This window comes from Arachis stenosperma, chromosome 7, assembly GCF_014773155.1.
Source record: "Arachis stenosperma cultivar V10309 chromosome 7, arast.V10309.gnm1.PFL2, whole genome shotgun sequence".
Lineage (NCBI taxonomy): Eukaryota > Viridiplantae > Streptophyta > Magnoliopsida > Fabales > Fabaceae > Arachis > Arachis stenosperma.
In genome coordinates, this window is record NC_080383.1 from 64,782,882 (window position 1) to 64,789,521 (window position 6,640).

The 6,640-nt window shown below is 42.7% G+C and overlaps 1 non-coding gene across 1 annotated transcript; it reads left to right on the plus strand.

The window, feature by feature from the left end:
- The first annotated feature begins 6,069 nt into the window (after positions 1-6,069).
- LOC130942948 (small nucleolar RNA R71) lies at positions 6,070-6,177 on the plus strand. Its single transcript, XR_009071491.1, has one exon. It is a non-coding gene; the product is annotated as a small nucleolar RNA R71 (small nucleolar RNA).
- Positions 6,178-6,640: the final 463 nt, after the last annotated feature.

Sequence of the window (6,640 nt, forward strand, 5' to 3'; positions counted from 1 at the left end):
CTTTAGCTTTCTCCTTCTCCAAAGAGGCCTCCAGCTCCGTAATCCTAGCAGCCTTCAGCTCACTAATCTTCTCGAACTCGGACTGAGCCTTCTCAAGTCGGGAGCTGGTCGCGCCAATAGGGGATTTCTTGAACTCCCGGGCAATAGCAGCATGAAGACTGGCCATCCGAACACAACTCCGCGCCATATACTGAAAATGATGCTCCATAGACACGTCATCAGTAGAGATAAAAGTCTGAGGGAGAATATGCTGTTCAATCCAACCAAGAGCATCGAAATCCTTATCGTTAAAACCTGCAAGCTCTTGAGAGGTCTTCTGCTTCTTGGGAGGAGGACCCGAGAACGGGGGAGGAGAAGAGGTAGCAGGCCCGGAGGTCGGAGGGTCTTGATTTATAGCTCGGAACTGGGGAGTCGGAATAGTCTTCGACCGAGTCTGAACACCCACGGTAGTCTTCTGCGGAGAAGATCGAGCAGAAGCCTCAGCCTCGATATTTCGAGCAGCCACAGACTTCTTTGTCCGACGAAGGAACTTCATGGAATCCGCCTGAGAAGACATCTCTGCAGAAATATAAAGAAAAGGATTACCACAACAGAAATTCAACCAAAAACAAGCAAAACAACAATATTGAAAAAGAAGAATCTCGGAGAGGTCGGGAAACTACCTAACTCGGAACGGAGAAGGCTTGGATCCCCCAACATTTTCTTCGTATCCAAGTGAGGTGCCCGACCCCATAAACTGCTCACCACACCCACAAAAGCCTGCTCAACCTCATCTAGACTCTCAAAAGTATACTTAACAGACACTACATTCTCCGGCCAACAAAGAGGAAAAGAAGGCTCCCCGCTCTCATCCAGAAAGAAAGGTCGGACGTCTCCAGTAGCCCGGACCTTGAAATAAAAGTTCTTGAAATCATGAAAGGACTCATCATAAAGGGTACAAAACTTCCTTCCCTGGTTAGCTCTAAAAGAGACCCAAGACACCTTCCCCCCACCCGACCCCGGCTTCGTCAACACAAACAAATAGGAAAAAAGAGAAATAGAGGGAGTGGTGCGCGAAATTGTGATCACTACAACTTCACACAACTAACCAGCAAGTGCACTGGGTCGTCCAAGTAATACCTTACGTGAGTAAGGGTCGATCCCACGGAGATTGTTGGTATGAAGCAAGCTATGGTCATCTTGTAAATCTCAGTCAGGCAGACTCAAATGGGTGTAGATGATGAACGAAAATAACATAAAGATAAAGATAGTGATACTTATGTATATCATTGGTGTAAGAGCTTCAGACAAGCGTATGAAGATGCCTTCCCTTCCGTCTCTCTGCTTTCCTACTGCCTTCATCCAATCCTTCTTACTCCTTTCCATGGCAAGCTCGTGTAGGGTTTCACTGTTGTCAGCAGCTACCTCCCATCCGCGCAGTGAAAGCTAATGCACACACTCTGTCACAGTGCTGCCAATCACCGGTTTGGTTCCCTCCCCTACCGGAATAGAATCACTCTTTTGCGTCTGTCACTAACGCCCAGTAGGTTACAGGTTTGAAGCACGTCACAGTCATTCAATCATTGAATCCTACTCAGAATACCACAGACAAGGTTAGACCTTCCGGATTCTCTTGAATACTGCCATCAGTTCTTGCCTATACCACGAAGATTCCGATTAAAGAATCCAAGAGATATTCACTAAGCCTCAGATGCTTGTAGAACAAGAATGGTTGTCAGTCACCTTGTTCATGAGTGAGAATGGTGATGGGCGTCAATCATCACCTTCATCATGTTGAAGAACAAGTGATATCTTGGACAAAGAACAAGCGGAATTGAATGGAAGAACAATAGTAATTGCATTAATACTCGAGGTACAGCAGAGCTCCACACCTTAATCTATGGTGTGTAGAAACTCCACCGTTGAAAATACATAAGAACAATAGTGATCATTGGTTTCGGCCCCAGAGAGGGAACCAGAAGAACCAAGATCTGATCTAAGAACTAGATGTCCCAAGATGAAAAATACAATAGTAAAAGGTCCTATATATAGAGAACTAGTAGCCTAGGGTGTACAGAGATGAGTAAATGACATAAAAATCCACTTCCGGGCCCACTTGGTGTGTGCTTGGGCTGAGCAATGAAGTAATTTTCGTGTAGAGACTCTTCTTGGCGTTTAACTCCCATTTTGGTGCCAGTTTGGGCGTTTAACTCCCATTTAGGTGCCAGTTCCGGCGTTTAACGCTGAGATTTCTGTAGGTGACTTTGAACGCCGGTTTGGGCCATTAAATCTTGGGCAAAGTATGGACTATCATATATTGCTGGAAAGCCCAGGATGTCTACTTTCCAACGCCGTTGAGAGCGCGCCAATTGGGCTTCTGTAGCTCCAGAAAATCCACTTCGAGTGTAGGGAGGTCAGAATCCAACAGCATCTGCAGTCCTTTTCAGTCTCTGAATCAGATTTTTGCTCAGATCCCTCAATTTCAGCCAGAAAATACCTGAAATCACAGAAAAACACACAAACTCATAGTAAAGTCCAGAAAAGTGAATTTTAACTAAAAACTAATAAAAATATAATAAAAACTCAACTAAAACTACCAAAAACATACTAAAAACAATGCCAAAAAGCATACAAATTATCCGCTCATCACAACACCAAACTTAAATTGTTGCTTGTCCTCAAGCAACTGAAAATCAAATAAGATAAAAAGAAGAGAATATACTATAGACTCCAAATTATCAATGAAACTAAGCTCCAAATTAGATGAGCGGGACTAGTAGCTTTTTGCCTCCGAACAGTTTTGGCATCTCACTTTATCCTTTGAAATTCAGAATGATTGGCTTCTTTAGGAACTCAGAATCCAGATAGTGTTATTGATTCTCCTAGTTAAGTATGATGATTCTTGAACACAGCTACTTATTGAGTCTTGGCCGTGGCCCAAAGCACTCTGTCTTCCAGTATTACCACCGGATACATACATGCCACAGACACATAATTGGGTGAACTTTCTCAGATTGTGACTCAGCTTTGCTAAAGTCCCCAATTAGAGGTGTCCAGGGTTCTTAAGCACACTCTTATTGCCTTGGATCACAACTTTATTTCTTTCTTTTTCTTTCTTTTTCTTTTTCTCCCTTTTTTTTTCGTTTTTCTCTTTCTTTTTCTCTCTTTTTTTTTTTGTATTCACTGCTTTTTCTTGCTTCAAGAATCATTTTTATGATTTTTCAGATCCTCAGTAACATGTCTCCTTTTTCATCATTCTTTCAAGAGCCAACAATTTTAACATTCATGAACCACAAATTCAAAAGACATATGCACTGTTCAAGCATACATTCAGAGAACAAAAGTATTGCCACCACATCAAACTAATTAAGCTAGTTTTAAAGATGAATTTGAAATCCTGTACTTCTTGTTCTTTTGTGATAAAAACAGTTTTCATTTAAGAAAGGTGATGGATTCATATTCATAGCTTTAAGGCATAGACACTAAGACACTAATGATCATAAGACACAAACATGGATAAACATAAAGCATAATTTTCGAAAAACAGAAAAATAAAGAACAAGGAGATTAAAGAACGGGTCCACCTCAGTGATGGCGGCTCTTTCTTCTTCTTGAAGATCCTATGGAGTGCTTGAGCTCCTCAATGTCTCTTCCTTGTCTTTGTTGCTCCTCTCTCATGATCCTTTGATCTTCTCCAATTTCATGGAGGAGGATGGCATGTTCTTGGTGCTCCACCCTTAATTGTCCCATGTTGGAACTCAACTCTCCTAGGGAGGTGTTCAGTTGCTCCCAAATAGTCTTGTGGAGGAAAGTGCATCCCTTGAGGTATCTCAGGGATCTCATGATGAGAGGGGTCTCTTGTTTGCTCCATCTTCTTCTTAGTGATGGGCTTGAGGTCATGCCTTCTCAGTTGAACCGGCTTTGGATGCCATAAATGGTTATGGAAAAATAAAAGCAATGCTTTTACCACACCAAACTTAAAAGGTTTGCTCGTCCTCGAGCAGAAGAAGAAAGAAGAGAGTAGAAGAAGAAGAAATGGAGGAGAGGGAGATGGCTTTGTGGTTCGGCCAGAAGGGGAAGAAGTAGTGGTTTATGAAGGATGGATGTGAGTGATGAAGAGAAAGAGATGTTGAGGTGATTGGTGAATGGGTGAAGAAGAAGAGAAAGAGTGGTGGGGTTTATGGGGATCCTGTGGGGTCCACAGATCCTTAGGTGTCAAGGAAAAGTCATCCCTGCACCAAATGGCATCAAAATCCACGTTTTGAGCCATTTCTGGCGTTAAACGCCGGGCTGGTGCCCATTTCTGGCGTTTAACGCCAGGTTCTAGCCCTTTCCTGGCATTTAACGCCAGTCTGGTGCCCCTTTCTGGCGTTAAACGCCCAGAATGGTGCCAGACTGGGCGTTAAACGCCCAACTGCTAGGCTTACTGGCGTTTAAATGCCAGCAGCATCTTCCTCCAGGGTGTGCTGTTTTTCTTCCTGTTTTTCATTCTGTTTTTGCTTTTTTCATTGTTTTTGTGACTTCTTATGATCATCAACCTACAAAAAAGATAAAATAACAAAAGGGAATAGTTAATTATAAAACATTGGGTTGCTTCCCAACAAGCGCTTCTTTAATGTCAGTAGCTTGACAGATGGCTCTCAATGAGCCTCACAAATGATCAGAGCAATGTTGGAACCTCCCAACACCCAACTTAGAGTTTGAATGTGGGGGTTCAACACCAAACTTAGAGTTTGGTTGTGGCCTCCCAACACCAAACTTAGAGTTTGACTGTGGGGGCTCTATTTGTCTCTGATTTGAGAGAAGCTCTTCATGCTTCTTCTCCATGGTGACAGAGGGATATCCTTGAGCCTTAAACACATAGGATTCTTTATTCACTTGAATGATCAGTTCACCTCCATCAACATCAATCACAGCCTTTGCTGTGGCTAGGAAGGGTCTGCCAAGGATGATGGATTCATCCATGCACTTCCCAGGACCTTGTCTCTTTTGAGGTAATTTCTGCCTAGACAAGTCATCCAGTTCTTTGGTGAGCAAAGGAGGTTTATTCTCCCAAGTCTCATTTCCAAATAACTTGCCATTTAGCTTCATGATTGCTCCAAGGTATTGAGCAACTTGCTCTTCAGTGACATACTCATCCTCTTCAGAGGAAGAATACTCATCAGAGCTCATGAAAGGCAGAAGTAAGTCCAATGGAATCTCTATGGTCTCATTTTGAGCCTCAGATTCCCATAGTTCCTTATTGAGGAACTCAGAGGAGATTGGTACACGCCCACTGAGGTCTTCCTTAGTGGCGTCCTCCTCCTCTCTTTCCTCTCCATATTCGGCCATGTCTATGGCTTTGCACTCTCCTTTTGGATTTTCTTCTGTATTACTTGGGAGAGTGCTAGGAGGGAGTTCAGTAACTTTCTTGCTCAGCTGACCCACTTGTCCTTCCAAATTTCTGATGGAGGACCTTGTTTCATTCATGAAACTTTGAGTGGTCTTTATTAGATCAGAGACCATTGTTGCTAAGTCAGAAGTATTCTGCTTAGAACTCTCTGTCTGTTGCTGAGAAGATGATGGAAAAGGCTTGCTATTGCTAAACCTGTTTCTTCCACCATTGTTGTTATTGAAACCTTGTTGAGGTCTCTCTTGATTCTTCCATGAGAGATTTGGGTGATTTCTCCATGAAGAATTATAGGTGTTTCCATAGGGTTCTCCTAGGTAATTCACCTCTTCCATGGAAGGGTTCTCAGGATCATAAGCTTCTTCCTCAGATGAAGCGTCCTTAGTACTGCTTGGTGCATTTTGCATTCCAGACAGACTTTGAGAAATCAAATTGACTTGTTGAGTCAATATCTTGTGTTGAGCCAAAATGGCATTCAGAGCATCAATCTCAAGAACTACTTTCTTCTGACTGGTCCCATTGTTCACAGGATTCCTTTCAGAGGTGTACATGAATTGGTTATTTGCAACCATTTCAATTAGCTCTTGAGCTTCTGTAGGCGACTTCTTCAGATGAAGAGATCCTCCAGCAGAGCTATCCAAAGACATCTTGGATAGTTCAGAGAGACCATCATAGAAAATACCTATGATGCTCCATTCAGAAAGCATGTCAGAAGGACACTTTCTGATCAATTGTTTGTATCTTTCCCAAGCTTCATAGAGGGATTCACCATCCTTCTGTCTGAAGGTTTGGACTTCCACTCTAAGCTTACTCAATTTTTGAGGTGGAAAGTACTTTGCCAAGAAGGCATTGACTAGCTTTTCCCAAGAGTCCAGGCTTTCTTTAGGTTGAGAGTCCAACCATATTCTAGCTCTGTCTCTTACAGCAAAAGGGAATAGCATCAGTCTGTAGACCTCAGGGTCAACCCCATTAGTCTTGACTGTGTCACAGATTTGCAAGAATTCAGCTAAGAACTGATGAGGATCTTCCATTGGAAGTCCATGGAACTTGCAATTCTGTTGCATTAGAGAAACTAATTGAGGCTTAAGCTCAAAGTTGTTTGCTCCAATGGCAGGGATAGAGATGCTTCTCCCATAAAAATCAGGAGTAGGTGCAGTAAAGTCACCCAGCACCTTCCTTGCATTGTTGGCATTGTTGTTGTTTTCGGCTGCCATGTGTTCTTCTTCTTTGAAGAATTCGGTCAGGTCCTCTAAAGAGAGTTGTGTTTTGGCT